The following is a 17,089-nucleotide window of genomic DNA, read 5'->3' as shown; positions in this document are numbered from 1 at the left end:
GCAAAACTGTCCATATGAGCAAGTTACCTATTGTGTTTCAGTATTCTTGGTGTCTTTGTTACGGAAATCCAGGTAAGGGGATAATATAGGCACAGTAATGCTAATGAAAGTATTTACTTTGATTTTCATGAGCCTTGCATCATGCTTTTACTTCCTAATTTGCAAAATCTGATAATTCACAGTACAGCCTATAGAGTTATTAATTTGAACTAGTGAAGTTCTCTACCTGATTGATTTTAAACCAATTTATATAGGCTTGTCTGTTTAAGCTGTTAATGCTGTTGAAGATTACTATGGTATTACTGCAGCCTGCAATATTTCAAAGATTATGGTGCTGTATCTCACCAAATCCTCAAAAAGGATTTGACTTTCCACACCACTTCTGGTCATCTAAGAGCTATCACTTGTGAAACAAGCCCCTGAAAGCCTGGGCCAACTGTGCTAAGTGTCAGAAAGCAACATTTACTCTGCTGAAAGAGCTAGGGCAGGAATTCAACTATTCAGCATAAGAACAGAGAACACATTTTTATTTCACCCAACTTCAGGTACCTGGATAAACATTTTGGTTAATTAAGCTGTGAAACTCTTTGCTGGATTTAGAGATTCATTGTTTAAACTCAACCTGTATTTTCCTTTGTGATTCATTCATTTTAGTGAAGAATTACCCATTTAAAACAAGTACTGGTTTTGCAAACATGAAAAGAATACCTTAATAAATGTAAGTCACTTCTCTGCTCTAACTGCACTGGAAAGATAGATTACTGTTGTAAATTAACCCACATACAGACTTTATGCTCTCTTGCTCCTTAAAACAAAACCAGCACATGGCTAAGTAAACCGTCTCTGAAAATATGTGACTCCAATTGCTCAGCCAGTGCAGAAAACATTATTAATAACCTCCAGCCTTGGTTTGAAAAGTTTAGCTGATGACAACAGCCTGCAGAAGAAAGGGAAACAGAGCACCATCTGCTGTACAGCCCTGCAAATGTTTCAGAACAAAAGCTGCAAGAAAACTGTCTTTACCTTAAGCTTTCCAAATAGTTAGGATTTATGGAAGGTCACTGTCATCCAACAATGCATGACCACGAGCTTTAGATAGACAGAGTCAAAAATTAGAGAGACACATGAAGACCCAGAGTTCAGAGTAAGTTGTCAAAAGCTACAGGGAGAAAACAAAGCATGGACTGTTGTTTCTTTGAAGAGACTAGCATGGCTGTGATTTTTAAAAGTACAGAATTTGACAGCCTATATATGTATATCTATATGCTACTATATTGACATGTCATTTGGCAGACCCCCCAGCTCAGGCTAAAACACTGTTGTGATAAACCACTCAGAAGTTGTGCTAGTATGCCTACACCTCAGGAAAAGGAAAATTAAGATGCTCAGGGGCCTCATCTCTGTGCAAATCCTCCTCACAGTCAGTAGCCATTTGAAGATGAGCCTTTGAAGGGCCTTTATTTGCGAGAGTTCTTTGGGAGAATCTCAAAAAGCAGATCAAGCCTAGGCATGCCTGTCACAGACTGCAGAGGATCCAAGAGTTAGGAAAAGTGATGCCAGTGACTCCTGAAGCACCCAGCAAGCCTGAGGGTAATCTGTCTTCAACACATCCAACATGAACCATTGATCAGTACAAGAGTGATGGAAAGTGATTGATTTCTGTCCTATGAATAGAAAAGAAACTTCACATTTCAGACTTCAAAATGCCCAAATCAACATCAAGACCATCACCCCTGGAAGATGAGGAAAAGCTACCTCTTTTAAAGACTATAGACTTCATAGCCACCAACTGAAAGAGCACATAAGGTGTGTAACAGCCCCTTTCCAGTCCTGAAGAGAATGAGGGACTCTCTGTAAGCCTGACATCCCAAGATACACATCATCTCCCTTTATCAGTTGCTCAGAAGAGTCACTGTGGATCTTCTAAATTGCCCACTAAATAATGGGCAATACAAATGAGCAATAATCACAGAATCACGGAATATGCTGAGTTGGAAGGGACCCAAAAATATAATCAAGTCCAGCTCCTGGCCCTGCACAGGACCATCCCCAAGAGTCATACCATGTGCCTGAGAGCATTGTCCAAACACTTCTTGAACTTTGTCAGGCTGGTGCTGTGACCACTTCCCTGGGGAGCCTGTGCCAGTGCCCAACCACCCTCTGGGGGAAGAACCATTTCCTAATATCCAACCTAAACCTCCCCTGACACAGCTTCAGGCCGTTCCCCTGGGTCCTGTCACTGTCACCACAGAGAAGAGATCAGTGCCTGCTCCTCCTCTTCCCTTCACGAGGAAGTTGTAACTGCAATGAGGTCTCCCCTCAGTCTCCTCTTTTCCGGGCTGAACAGGCCAAGTGACCTCAGCCACTCCTCATAATGCTTCTCCTCAAGCCTCTACACCATGTGTGGTGAGGCCACACCATGAATCCTGTGTTTAATTTCACCCTAAAACTGAGACCCCAACATATAAAGGAAGCAGAACATTTCAGCACCCTTCTGTCTCTCCCCTTCACTACGCACATTCACAGGGTTCATTAAGTCCAAGAAAGAATATAGGAAAAGCCATCCTTCCTTGGAGAAATGCAGTACTGTGATCTTCCACACCAGTCTGGGATGAAAACATCTGGATGAAAACTATTTTTTTTCCTTCTGATGAAGTAACAAAATCAAAATAGTATCATTCAGTTTATTCTGTAGCTATAGAGGCTAAAGAAGTTTAGAAACATCTTATTTCTCATAGCTATTGAATTGAAGGTGTTTTTTCATTTCTCTTTGTTTGTGTGACTTCACTGGAGTGAGTGAGCAGTTGAAAGTCTACAGGATTATACCAATGGTTTTCAGAAGAAAAAAACATCATGAAAACCTTCTTTAACAAAATGAGGGCTTTGGGCATCAAAATATGGCCATGTTCTTTCCGTTTTACTCCAGACCACAGGAATGTTTTGAATTCACACACACAAAAAAAGGAACTGTTATGTTAAATTAATATGTGCTTTCTTAGAAAACTCAGTTTTGCACCAAGTAACTTCTCTCAAAAATATATATATTAAGAAGTTCAAAGAACACAGCTTGTAGTAGTACTCTTAATATAACAAATTTGGAAAGCTAACTAAAAAGCTTGAGATAAATACACATCTGATGCTATTAGAGTTGCACTGTTGTACTCCCTTTCTCCTGAGATTCTGCTGAATCTAGGGCTCCTAAATGACTGCAAGCAGTAATGGTCTCTTAAAATTAAGACCAAATGTGAAAGAAATGCAAAGCAGTTTGTGAACTCTTCCTGTCCACGGAACCAATTACATTATTAAAGACTGCCAAACCATTCTGTGTTTTAATTGCTGTTTGAGATTTCACTGCATCCTGAAAAATAAAATTCTGTTTCCTTTTCAATTAGTGCCCAGGAGATATTTAAGAACAAAACTGCATGAAAACAACGATAATACTAAAGGTTTTATTGAGAAGAGTACCACTTAATTTCCATAATTTCATGCATTTCCCAAAAGAACAGAACACATAATTCTTTGCCGATCCCTTGTTCTCTACAATTCCCAAATGTACCCCACTGATTTTCAGTCCATAGAGTGCAGGGTGAAGAAAAACAGTAACTTTATAGAGAAAATGTTTATTTAAACCCCTTGATTCAAAGCCCTAAGGTATCAAAAGATTAGTTACTTTTAAGGACTGTACTGAGGGTGACTTTCAGCTACCTCATTATTGAAAAAGCAAAGCAAATAAACCCTGCTATTCAAAGCAGCAAGATAGCAATGCAGAAGCTGTTACAAAGCAAGCTGGTTTGACACCCAACAGATTAGCAGAAAGAGACCCAAATAGGCATTGATAATGACTGTTTCAGTGACAAAACATAAATGCTACATTTTTCAGATGAAAAAAATCCTTGGTGTTTCATTGTAATCTCCAAATGAAAAAGGAACAGCAGAGGATAAAACTCTGTTGCCCTGTGAGATCCCACAAAGATGCCCTCAAGCATATGATGACCAGATAAACAGGACCATGAGGAGGAAATCTGGTGGGCATTACTGCCTCTTCCCAAGGTTGCTAGGAGCCAGAGAGCCTCAGTACCCACAGCCATGATTTGCAGGGGTTTCATGCCTGAATCCAGGGCTGGTGCTGACACCCTGCCTCACTCCAGCATGACTGTGGCCCACACCGGGCACTGCTGTCAGAGCCAGGTGGGCTGGGGGATGCTGCAGGTTCACCCCACATATAATGGGGGGAGGAGTGGGGCACAAGGTGTGTTGGGTGTGCAGAGCCGCATGGAGAGCCATGGCCATGGGGCAGAAGCTCTGAATTCAGTGGAGCTGGCTCCAGGCAAAACAAAATGCCTGACAGTATCAAAGGAAAAACAGTATTTAATCTACTCATAAACCACTCCCACAATCTCCTTATAAAACTCAGGACTGTAAATAGTGAGGAAGGGCTACTGTCACTAGACCTTGTTTTTCATTAACAACGTGGTAGGATGATCCTGGCTGGACAGCAGGTACACACCAAAAGCCATTCTATCACTCCCCTCCTCAGCTGGACAAGGGAGAGAAAATAGCACAAAATGCTTGTAGGTCAGGATAAAGACAGGGAGAGATCACTGACCAACTACTGTCATGGGCAAAACAGACTCAACATGGGAAAACTTTAATTTATTACCAATGAAATCAGAGTAGGGCAGTGAGAAGTAAAATCAAATCTTAAAAACACCTTCCGCCAACCCCTCCCTTCTTCCTAGGCTCAAGGTCACCCCTGGTTTCTCCCTTTCCTCTGCCCCTGTACAGGGGGGATGAGGAACAGGGGCCGCAGTCAGTTCCTCGCATGTCTCTGCTGCTCCTTCCTTCTCAGGGGGAACTGGACCCAGCACTCAAGGTGCAGCCTCACCAGTGCTGAGTACAGAGGGACAATCACTGCCCTGGTCCTGCTGGCCACATACTCCTGATACAAGCCAGGATGCCACTGGCCCTTGGCCACCTGGACACACACACTGGCTCATGTTCAGCTGCTGTCAACCAGCACCCCCAGGTCCTCTTCCACCAGGCCGCTTTCCAGCCACTCTCCCCTCAGTCTGTAGCATTGTGTGGGGTTGTTGTGATCCATGTGGAGGACTCAGCCCTGGGTCTTGTTGAACTTTGATACCATCAGACTCAGCCCATCAATCCAGACTGTTGAGATCCCTCTGCAGATCAACATTCCCTCCGAACTTGATGTCATCTGCAAACTTACTGAAGGTGCACTCAATTCCCTTGTTCAAATCATTGATGAAGATATTAAACAGGACTGGCCCCAATACTGAGCCCTGGAGAGCCCCACTGATGCCTGGCTGCCAGCTGCATGTAACTCCATTCACCACCACTCTCTGGGCCTGGCCATTGAGACAGTTTTTAACCCACTGAAGACTGCAGCTGTCCAAGCCATGGGAAGCCGGTTTCTTTCAGGAGAACACCACGGGAGGCAGTATCAAAGGCTTTACTGAAGTCCAGGTAAATGATATCCACAGCCTTTCCCCCATCCACTAAGTGGATGACCTTGTCACAAAGGAGCTCGGGTTGCTCAAGCAGGACCTTCCTTTCCTTAAGCCCTGTTGGCTGGGCCTGATTCCCTGGTTTTCCTGTATGTGTTGCATGACAGCACTCAAGATGCTCTGCTCCATGACCTTCCCTGGCACCAAGGTCAGGCTGAAGGCTTGTAGTTCCCTGGAGATACCTCAGCAGTTACCTTTGGCCAGAAATTTAGTTACTTGGCCTTCTATGTCTATTCAACCCTGTAACACAGTAAGAGGGAGGTAGTGAATATTGTTTCCACAATACTGAAAATGAATGCAGATCTCAAATGTGAGTATTTGGCAGAAGCATGTTCAAGCTGCTGTCTAGCCAGTACTTATGAGCACACACAGAGCACAAATGAAAACACAGTAACTTGTGGAAACTTCCTAATTAGCTTTGTTGGCACAGATGGATTACTTCCCAGAACTGAAAGGCAGAAGGGCCTTCGATCAGTCTCTGAAGTTCAGTATTTTTTAATTATGCACTACCTACACTAAGGTCTTCTTTTGTGATCAAAAGGACTTTGTGAAACAAACCAGCAGCCAGAATTAGAAATGCTGACTGAGGAGCAGATGTAGAGGATACCATACCGCACGTATCAGCCAAAACTCTCAGATCAGCAATAGTCTATAGATGTAATGTGTAGATGCTGCAACCGTTGGTTCACCTGAAGTTAATTTGCTTTAGAATCACTGAATATCTCAAGCTGTAAAAGACCCATAAGGATAATTGTGCTCAACTCTCTCCTCCTCACAGGACTAACTAAACCAAATGGCTAAGAGCATTGTCCATATGTTCCTTGATCTCTGGCAGGCTTGGGGCTGTGACCACTTCCCTGGGGAGCCTGTTCCAGTGACCGATCAGTGAAGAACCTTTTTCTAATGCCCAATCTGAACTTCACTGATTGTTGTTAGATCACCTTAGAGGTCACTAACAACAGTAACTAACAAGAGTAACACAGAGTGGATTTTTCAGATATATTTGCTAGGAGAAAACAAAAAAAAAAAAGAAGAATTACACTTGTATTTGCATCAGAAACCCTGACACAAGATGCTTTCCTGCCAGGAAATGGAACATGTACTACCTACTATCTACTGATTTCTCTAACCACAGACCAACACTTAGCATTTAAATAATTTCAAAAAGTGTTTCAGGGAAAAAAATTCTTTCCTGGACATATTCACAAATACTGGGAATGGCAAGGAATAAATCTTAAATGGATCCGGCTATGGCTGGGATTCACCTTAGCTCACATTAGGAATCTGCATTGTGGCACTTGCTTCTAAGCTAACTTCCTAGTCTCTATCAGGAGGGAAAAAACAACCGCTATTACAGTAAAATTTCTTTGGCTCACATTATATGTTCACCTTAGGATGAGACGAATCAAGTTACAGAATTCCCTTTAAATGGTGGTCTAGAACAATTATTTCAGAGAAGTTTGATGTTATGAATCCAACACATGATTTCAGTAAAGGAGATATAAATTTCCTGATGCACGAGTCCCTCATCAGGCAGTGTGAGAGACTGAAATGTTAAAGGTTAATGACTCAAACAATTGCAAAAGCAGCAGGATGCTGTGCTCTCATCTGCCTCAGGGGTGGGTCCTAGCAGGTAGCACCAAAGAACATTTGAAAAGTAGTACCAGGTATATTGTATATATACATATATATGAGGTTCAATATTATTACAGTGAGAAAAAAGAACTGAGTTGCACCTAAGTTTTCTGAATGTAACAGAAATAACTATGAGCTACTTCAGAACTGTTATCCAACATAGCTATGCATAAGACCATTAACAATAACTACATAATTTTGTATCAATACAAGTTTGCAACTCAAAGGATTGCTGTATAAAAAGTAACTTACAGGCCAGTTCAAGGACACCAGAGACAAAAGCTAGAGCACTCTGATGGAAATAAACTGAATGTACTATTAGTAGCAGAAATGTTTGCATGGCAAAACATCTCCATTCCTTCAAAGTTCACATTCTGTTTATTTCCTGGTAATACGCTAAGATGATATAACCAGACTGTTAACTTTAAGGAGAAAATAAACAAGACACAAACTCTGTTCTGAACCAGGTACTAGCCTGGCCAGCAAGGTTCCTCTTTGTTGCTGTCTGAAGAGAATGGGCATTATGTACATTCCCTGAAGAGTTTGATTTTCAACAATTTTAACAACAAAAACAGGCACAAACTGACATGCAGAAGGTTCCCTCTGAACGTCAGGAAACATTTTTTTTTACTGTGAGAGTGACCAAGCTCTGGCAAAGGTTGCCCATGCAGGTTGTAGAGTCTCTGTCCTTGGAGATATTCAGAAGCCAACTGGACAGAGTCCTGAGCAAACAGTTCTATGTAGCCCTGCCTAGGCAAAGGGGTTGGAGGTCCCTTCCTACCTCAATCCTTCTGTGATTCTAAGATGTTTTTAGAAGTTCTAGGAGCTACTCTACTAGTTCTGCTGCTTATGCTCTGAAAGGTACTTCTTACTCAGTTTACCAGCTATTTTACATCCATGAAAAGAGGGTGCAACATCCATCATTCAAGCCTCAGAAGTTACTTTTTCATTTCTATGTTGAATCTGGGTATTAAAAAACTAGAAGATGGGGGAAGGAATGTTCTTCCCCGTGTCTTTGTACTACACATGTACAGGCAACTTTGTGCACAGAACAAAGAGAAAGAGAGATGGGGGTAGGGGTATTGATTTTTTGTTTGACTCAGTACTATATCACAGCCTCTCTGAACCTTGTAGCATGACCCCAAAGCGAATACATGTCTGGTGCATCTCCTTTTTCTTGGCAAGACATCACTCCAACACTCCAATCTCCAAGATACCAGCTCTAAAATGATATGGTATTTGTGCTTACCAGTGAACTGATTTGAAAAGCAACACTTCTTCCCACCACCTCCCTTCCCAATTAAGGGGGATACGATGCTGTAATTTTGGGAGTAAATTAAGAACAAAAGAAATTAAAACTGTGCTCATTACTAATTAAAATGTTGTTGATAATGTGAAGGCATTCAAGTAAGTCTTCTGTATTCAGAAATAAAATGTTTGCATCACATGAGACTGTTGAAATACTTTCTTGTCCATTAGGAAACCATAAGAAAGTTAAGCAAACATTGACCAACTATAAACATTTCAAAATTAGCAGATCTAGAAAATTTACAGTAGGAAACCACGAAAGAATTTCTGGAAGAATGCTGCTGTTAATATGCTCAATAAATCTTAGAATTCCCAGAAAAATCCACAAAACAACCTAAATAATTTTAATATTATTTAAAATACTGAGTAACTTTTAGTTAAGACTACTATGAGACTATTGTCACACCAAAAAAAAAAATACTTAAAAAGTTGCAATACAATTATCTGGAAAGAAACTAAAAGAAAATACTACAACCAGAAGTAATCAATGTGCTTTCCAGGAAAATAAAGCTTGTCAAAAAAATTTTACGTTTACTCCAGAATATATTTTTTTGTTCCGTGAAGTTGAAATTATACTATGCAGAGAAAAAACAGAAACACAAAAAACCTGCAAGATTAACTGGCCACTCTCAACAAATAAGATTTGATAGAAAATCGTTATCAAAGAGCTGTTTCCAGTGATGTTATAAAGGATAACATTATTAAAAGCTTTCACTGGTAATTTGGAAGTAAATATAAAACTATGGCTGCTGAAGTTTGCAGATAACAATACCTGGTAAGATGATAAACAGTGATAACAGCAGCAATTCCACAACTGAATCTGCATTACTGTGATGAAATGGCATTAGGCTGAGCTCATTTTAACAAAGACAAATGCTTCCCACAGCAAGGAATGAAGATCTAAGCCCAGGAATGGAAAGTATGCTAACATGAGCACTCAATGTACAAATTCAGAAATTACTAGGAAAATTTCATCTATGTATTAAAATTACCAAATTCTTAACTATACTGAAATCCTGTATACCATATTTTATGCTGTGCCCAGATTTTAAGGAGGCCTCTGGAAAACTGATGAAGGTCTGGAAAACTGATGAAGAGCCACAAAACCTAAGAGATGTGTTTGAGTAGAAGTTCATGAACTCAATTTGTTTGACTTACTCAAAACAAAACTGAGCAGTGATCTGGTCACTACATTTAAGTATCGCCACAAGGAGAAACTGCAGGCTATTAAGGACCTCTTCACCCTAGTGGGGAGAAGCATTAAAAGAATCCACGGCTGAAACCTAACACCAGAAAAAATGCAAATGAGACACGAGGCACCCACATCTCTGTGAGAACAAGTCCATTGCAACAAACAGGCAAAGGGAAGCATTTTCTTTCTTCTTGCACTCAGACCAGGAATGGACATCTCTCCGAAGGCGTGGGCTAGCTGGACAAAAGTTATGCTTTGGTGAAATAAATTATTGGGTTCATTACAGCTGTAACAGGAAGAAATCTGACAGCTCGTGATATATGACTGATGAGACTAGATGAACTAACATCCTCCCCGCTAAGGCCAAACTTTATTAATTGACTTATCAGTGCTTTATGTGGCCATCCACTGCTGGGGTATCTGAGCACTTTCATATTAAATCAATATCAAAATTCTTAATGGACTTCAAGGAGCTTCTGAAACGTCTACTTTCAGAAGTAAAACTAATTAGCGGAGGATTTCTGAAGAGGTCAGAAGGTCTGTATTTATCCTTCCTGTTAAAGGCAGCATATTACTGTATTTCCTTTGTGCTTATAGAGTATTTTGAAGCAGTGAGCCAGTAATTTCAGTCAGGCACAGTACTGCTAAATGGTTCCATTTAAGAAACTCAGTTCAGTTTGTCTCCTCTAATGCCGGCCAAGGTGTCAGTGGGTATCATGACAAAACTCTGCAATTTCCAGTGCTATTTAGGGTAATGGACTTGCTTTACTGACACATGAAAAAAATTGCATCCTGAGAAAGTCATAATTTAGATGAAAATGAAGAGTGCTAGTATGCACAAGGCACCACAATCTACTCCTTAAAAATTACACCTTTTCACAGACACAATACTATTCTATGCCAAGAACAAGCACTTTCATATCTAACAGTTATAAAGTTTGGGCACAGGATGTGGGGTCCTCAAAATATTTGTATTTTGCAAAAAGATATTAATTGAAATTTGGACTCTAAAATTTATAAAAATACTTAAGTATTTTTTATACAAATACATGAAACTTTCCAATGTATTCTTTGACAAATGTACACTAATAAAGTGACTTCTAATTAATTTAGAGACTGCTTGAGGTCTAGCACATAAAAAATACAGCAAATTTGCTAGCCACTCCATTCTTCTTACAATAGCAAACTGTTAATACTTTATTCTTCAAGTTAAATCAATTTTCATTAATTATACCCTATCCTTCTGGGCAAAGAATAATCAAAACAGGCAAAATAGGATTACTGCAAAAATAAGATATTGATCTAGTTTTTAAGCAGTATCCTATCATCACTATTTTTTGCTCAGTTTATTCATTGTTTTTATGGACCAGTGAAGAAGGTACTTCTCAAAATCCTGTGTTTCAATGGGCTATTTGCAGCTGTTAATTTTTCAGCCAGAACAATTTTACATACTGTGCGCTCTATTGCATTCTGCAATCCCTCTAAACTTTGTTTGGGCCTTTTGAAGTCATAAATCAATTTTCTCTCTTTGTACCTTCACAGAAAGAAGAGCTGATTGAAGATTGCTTCTTCCTTAGAGGTTGTACAGCACCTACAAGAACAGGGCAGAGACCAGGCCCTTCTCTGTACACCAGGTGCCCTGGCAGCCAGGTGCTCACCCTGTTCTCCGAAGCCCTGCTGAGCCTGTCTGCCTCAGGCAAGCAGAATGGCTCAGATCACCTCCTTTTAATTGTAATGGCTTCAACAGCCAAGCTTTCTTCCTGAAAGCATGCCTCTAGTAAAAAGCCTTTATCTCTACAGAAAAATAAAGATGGTTAAAATTTTGTAATAGTCTATACAAAGCTGAAAGGGAAACTAAATTTATTCCCCAAGTTACAGTCAAGAAACACACAGCACTGCTTATGAACTACACTGGGTCAAGAACACGCTTAGATGCCCAGACACATCTCAAGCAATAGCTCTGTGGAGAAAGCAGCATGCCTAATCACTCCAGGGAAGCCTTCTGTCTTGAACCAGTACTGTTACCTCATTCCATCAAGCAGTCCTGAAAGCACAGACCTGGTGGCAGAAGACATTCAACAGCCAGTGAGATCCAGAAAGATCAGAAAGGTAGAGTGACACCAACTCCTGGAGAAGACAGGCAGCAAGTAGACTGGAGGGCTAGTGAAGAAAGGAGACAAGCCAGGAACAGCAAGCAGAAAGGAAAACAGGCAGTAAACCCCCAATACATCAATTTTACCCACAATGATGAATATCAAAAGACAAACATATATAACACACTTTCGGTAGCAAATTTTTTTTTTTATTTCTTTGGCTTAGATCTGCAATCCAAATTCACCTTGAATAATACTATCCATGGCATAAAAATGTAAAACAAAAGACTAAAGTAAAACATAGCAAAATATTTTAAAATGAAAAAAATAGCAATACCAGTGACTAGTCAGAACTGCATTGAACACTTGACAGAAGTTATATCCAATAGGCAACCAGAGTTTCCTAGACACCAGTGAGACACAGTAGGTCAGCATTATAAGGCTAAAACATCAGCTTTAATTAAATTTGATTTCCTAGTCTTAAACCATGAGTTAAAACTGATTATATTGCTTTCATTTTCTTTGAAGCCTAAAAAAACATACCCTAAATACTCATTAATTCAACCACAAAGATGTGCAGTTTAGGATAACTTCTACATCTACTTTTGTATTCCAAAGCTAGTCTTATAAATATTACAGACTGATTTAATGTGAATTACTCTAGTAAAATGTGTACAGAAATGACTGGCAGTACATTAACATTCATAAGACATAGAAGAAAAAACAGACCTGTTGCACCCAGATTATAACTCTGAAAATGAGGGCATGATATTAAATGACCCAAAGGAAGAACAGGAGGAAAAGTGAAGGCAGTAGAAAATGCTAATAAATTGCTCATCTCAGTTTAATAATTTAATACAAGCTGCATAAAATAGAAAGGCCACTTAGGAAGGCACAAAAAGCATTTTTAGCTATCTGTGTTCAATGCTAGTAATGAGAAAATTAAAGACAGCACCATCTAGCACTTCTCCAAGTGGTGAGAAAGCCATAGGTAAGCCCCAAGTTTGCACTCTGTGGCTTTAGAGAGGTCTGAAGTGCGGAAACAATCCCTAGCAAACAAACTTCACAGTCTCTTTTCTCCCCTTGCAAAATTCTGTTTGGTTTCAAGTGAACATTTATTAAAGCAAATTCCCAAACTTTTGCTTTTCTCTAAGGAGACAAATCAATAAATTATCTGTGGAAAAGAGCACAAGGAAAGGAAGGGGAATTTGAGTGAGAGTATTAGTTCAAAAGATACTTTGAAAAGCAGTCGTAACACTTAAAGACTACAGGTTTAGATTATATGCTTAAAGGTTTCTAACAGACTTACTCTGGGAATATAACATGCCTGTATTTTACAAGTTTGGCACTCTTAAAACAGCAACAAACTGTATCAGACTTGAGAAGTCCTGCTTTAGAAAGCCTGTTCTGGTAAAATAATGCAAGGAAATTGTCCTAATTTCTAATCTATGAGTAAGACCCATGACCCATATTCCTAAATGAGAGTGTTAGTGTGCTAATCTCTGGTTTTGACCCAGACTCTCTGCCCTGGGCTGACATTATGAAGCCGCTTTATTCCTCACCCATCCGCTCAATGCCCGAGGACGCTGTGCCTGTAAGAGGGACCCGGGGCCGGAGCCAGGGACCGGAGGGGGCAGGTGAACGGCTCAGCCCAAGGGCTCCAGGCTCTGGGCAGGGCTGGGGAGGGAGTGCGCCGGGAGCACTGTGCTGCTTTTTGGGTTTCCTTTGTGTTCCAGCTAGCTGGGAAAAGGTTCTGTTGGGTTTTTTCTTGCTCTTTTTTCCCCTTCCTTCCCCTTCCTTCCTCTCCAGTCCGGGGAGCCTGCGGGTGGCCCTGGCAGGTCTGCAGGGTGGCCCCGGCTGGTCCAAGCCCGTGTGTCTGTTCCCTCTCCGGGAATTTGTTGTATTTTGAGGGGGTTTTTTCCCTGCTCTACCCTGTTTTGTTTGGTGTTAATAAACAGTTTGTTTTTTCCACTTTCACTTGCTGTCACCCACTTGTATTATTGGTGGAGGAAAAGGGGAGGCCCTTTTCCCTTTGGAGGAGACACTCATTCCAGAGCGTTTCCTCCTGAAGTTTTGTCTCCAAAACCGAGACACTCTGAAATTGGGTTTTGGTTGTTGGTTTTCAAGGGTCATGTGGAATTCTAAAGATAGCAGGCCAAGAACTTACAAGAAAACGCAAATATCTGCATCATTTCCCTTCCCCTTTTAGCATGACCATTAAGAAACAAGTAAAACCAGTACAATACAGCAGCAAGGGAGTAGTTATTCTAGTTTCAAAGAGTTTAGATAGGGTAATACTAAGGATCTACAGTGACAAGTTACAGTTCTTTTCCTTGGCATTTACAGTAAACAAGGAATCAGTCTTATAAGAGTTATCTGCCCATCCCTCCACATAAGGGGCTGACACAGGAAAAGTCAAATGATTTGACAAACCGAGGACGCTAATTCTTACATCCACCAAATCAGAAATTAGATTCAAGGATAGAGAACTATTTCAAAATTGTTAACTGTATCTCAGAAATCTGGAGCTCTCTAGCTTCTGTTGTGAAAAATGGTTCATTCCTTGTTATCTCACTATTTTATTCCTATGGATTAGCTGGAAATTAAAATAAGGAAATTAAATAAAAAATGGGACACCTTAGAGCAGCCTTCCAGTACCTGACGGGGACCTACAAGAGAGCTGGAGGGGGACTTTTTACAAAGGCATTAGTGACAGGATAAGGGAATGACTTTAAACTGGAAGAGGGCAGGGAAAAAATACTGTGAAGATGGTGAGATACTGGAACAGGTTGTCCAGAGCAGCTGTGGATGCCCCATCCCTGAAAATGTTCAAGGCCAGGCTGGATGGGGCTTTGAACAACCTGGTCTAGTGGGAGGTGTCCCTGCCCATGAGAAGGGGCTGGAACTGGATGAGCTTTAAGGTCCCTTCCAACCCAAACCATTCTATGATTCTATGATCTGCAAGTGGAAATAGACTGGGTCCCTGGTTTGTGCAACTAAGGTGGCACCCACATACAGGATAAGCATTTAAAATCCAAATTTGAAAGAACTGATAGTCATTGCTTTGATTAACGAAACTTGCAATCACATAGATCAAGTAGGCAGGCAGCAGCCATGCACCTGTCATAAGAGAACAGATATTCAGGGAAGAAACTACCAGATGATCACTCAAGGAACATAATGACTTTACTAATAGCTGCAAAATTCCTCCTACCTGAACATCATCAAATAGCAGTCTGAAGGAAAAGGAAAAATAAAACCCAACCACAGCAGGAATACAGATCCTCCTTTAATTACAGGTTTCTGTAAAGAGACCTGTAATAATACCTCCTGTGTTACAGTGGGGATACTGTAACAAGCACATATCAAACCAAGAGTCCCGTGGAAAAGAAGTATATATGGAGAGATTCGTGGTAGATGTTTCAGGGATGTTTATTTCTCCAGCCGCATGGCCGGAGCTCTGCCCAGGAACTCCGCAGTCACCGAACCCCAGGGTCCTTGGCCACACCGGGGAACACAAACCAACCAATGGGAACGAGGCTGAGCAGGGGCAGGGAAACCCCGTGTCTGTGCCCTCAGGGCCCCTCTGCCAGGGCTCCATGGCAGGGGAGGGACCCCAACACTCCTGCAATTTTTATAAGCGTTCAAATGAAAGAAGAGCTTAGTGTAATGATTATCTTTTAAAAGCAGTGCAGGGAAAAGGCAGAAAATATACAGAAGATGCACATTCATAAGTTTAAATGAGGACTCTCTCAAGAACTGACTGCGGCTGTGCATAAAGCAACCAGAAAACTGAAGAGACACAACTGAACTTTAACACAAGAATTTCCAATTACTTAATATTCCTTCAAGAAACTTAAAATTTTAATAGGCCCACAAAGGCTTGAAAAGGCACTGGAGGCCAACATATCTTAAATTTCATGACAGCTTGGGAGGACAAGCTGTTCTTATATAGATCCACTAAATGGTTACAAGAGATTTTGAGAACTACTTTAAAATGAGATTTCCTCCTCACTTCCTGAAGTGGAAAATTCACTATTACTTCTGCAAACATCTTCTGGTTTGAAACCTGAATAATAGTTTCAAGTACTCTACTAGGACTACAATGCAACTGTGAGGCAACCTGCATTTCTATAGGAGATTAACTTAAGATTTGGCAGTTGAATACAGAAAGCAAGTTGTTAAATGTTTCTCTGTAGTGTTAAACAGATCAAACAACATTTTTTTGTTTTCCTAAGGGAACCTAGGGTGCATACACTCATGTTTAGTTATTTTTTATTTGCTGGGTTCATGCTTTGCCCGTTTGGACAACGTGAGCAAATAACTTGGCTGTTATTTGTGCAAAACTCTGTAGGAATTTCAGTTATTCTTCTCAAATATACAGAAAAATGCAGCTGGACAAAACTGAACTTCCAAAGAGAAACAGAAGATATTCAAAAGAGATTAGAAATAAAACAGAAAAATCACTTCTAAGTTCCTGTGCATAGAAAAATGCTCAGATTGACAGTAACATAAGACTGTGAGACATAAGACAGATACAAGATCTTTTGCAAGATCCATGGTGATGAGAAGTAGGAAGCCATTACTTCACACTTCTACTGTCTCTGCTACAGAAGAATCCTCTTTCTGCTAATAAAAGTCATACATTCTCATTACAGTTCCCTGCAACTTATTTTAACACACAAAATCACTGGAGCTGTTTCAAATGCCATCCAAAGTGGTGAAGTGGGCAGGAAAGCCACAATAACTATCATAAACACATTAGATACGGTGAGACAGAAGTTTAAAACATTAACTATTCAAAAGCGGATAATTTACTAAAAATTCTGGACAAAAACCCTATACATTCATTTAAATTATACATGAGTATTCCACTTAATCAAGTAAAGAAAATAAATCATACTGTCAGTAAATGGATATTGTTAAACCTGTTTTGACAGCTGAAATATTTTCAATTTCAACCAGAAAACAGACAATGAAAAATAACTTGAGACAGGGAGTGGAAACTCTATGTGTGTCTATACATTTGGAGACACCTTTATAAACAAGGCAGAAGAAACCAGAAATCTAGTGTTTTCCTACAGACAAGCTAAAGTACCTTACTGCTCAGTTTCACCCCATTTAATCTGCCACAAACACCATCACAGCCATACATAAGTTAATAAGCAGCAGCACTACATTGCTATTTCCACTCAAAAAAAGAGCCCAATAATGCATATACAGCTAACACATTACACCTTCAGCTATACCACTTACATGGTTCTACTTCTAAACCTTCCAAGCAGACACAGACCATATCCCACCACTAGACTGTAGCTATTTCCTTTTCCGTGCTG

The sequence above is a fragment of the Corvus hawaiiensis genome, chromosome 4 (assembly GCF_020740725.1).
Source record: "Corvus hawaiiensis isolate bCorHaw1 chromosome 4, bCorHaw1.pri.cur, whole genome shotgun sequence".
NCBI lineage: Eukaryota > Metazoa > Chordata > Aves > Passeriformes > Corvidae > Corvus > Corvus hawaiiensis.
This window is presented reverse-complemented; position numbering follows the sequence as displayed.